This window comes from Trichechus manatus, unplaced genomic scaffold, assembly GCF_000243295.1.
Source record: "Trichechus manatus latirostris isolate Lorelei unplaced genomic scaffold, TriManLat1.0 scaffold00061, whole genome shotgun sequence".
Classification (NCBI taxonomy): Eukaryota; Metazoa; Chordata; class Mammalia; order Sirenia; family Trichechidae; genus Trichechus; species Trichechus manatus.
This window is the reverse complement of record NW_004443997.1, coordinates 7,959,177-7,960,029: the sequence shown is the minus strand read 5'-3', so window position 1 is coordinate 7,960,029 and position 853 is coordinate 7,959,177.

The following is an 853-nucleotide window of genomic DNA, read 5'->3' as shown; positions in this document are numbered from 1 at the left end:
TGACCATTTCAGGAGGTAACATATCATCAGCAACTGATGGTACTGAAGGAGGAAGTCCAAATTGTACTGAAGGCATTCGCGAAAAACAAGGCTCCAGGAATTGAATACCAATTGAACTGTTTCAGCAAATGGATGCAGTGCTGAAAGTGCTCACTTGTCTATGCCAAGAAATTTGGAAGACAGCTACCTGGCCAACGGACTGGAAGAGATCCATATTTATGCCTATTCCCCAAAAAGGTGATCCAACCGAATGCGGAAATTAATGAACAATATCATTAATATCACATGCAAGTAAAATTTTGCTGAAGATCATTCAAAAGTGGCTACAGTAGTATATTGATAGGGAACTGACAGAAATTCAAGCTGGATTCAGAAGAGGATGTGGAACCAGGGATAGCATTGCTGATGTCAGATGGATCCTGGCTGAAAGCAGAGAATACCAGAAAGATGTTTACCTGTGTTTTATTGACTGTGCTAAGGTATATGACTATGTGGATCATAACAAATTATTGATAACATTGTGGAGAATGGGAATTCCAGAACACTTAATTGTGCTCATGAGTAATCTGTACCTGGATCAAGAGGCAGTCATTCTAATAAAGGGATACTGCATGATTTAAAGTCAGGAAAGGTGTGCATAAGGGTTGCATCCTTTCACTATACTTATTCAATCTGTAACCTGAGCAAATAATCCAAGAAGCTGGACTATTTGAAGACGAACAGGGCATCAGGATTGGAGGAAGACTCATTAACCATGTGCGTCATGCAGATGACACAACCTTGCTTGCTGAAAGTGAAGAGGACTTGAAGCACTTACTGATGAAGATCAAAGACCACAGCCTTCAGTATGGAT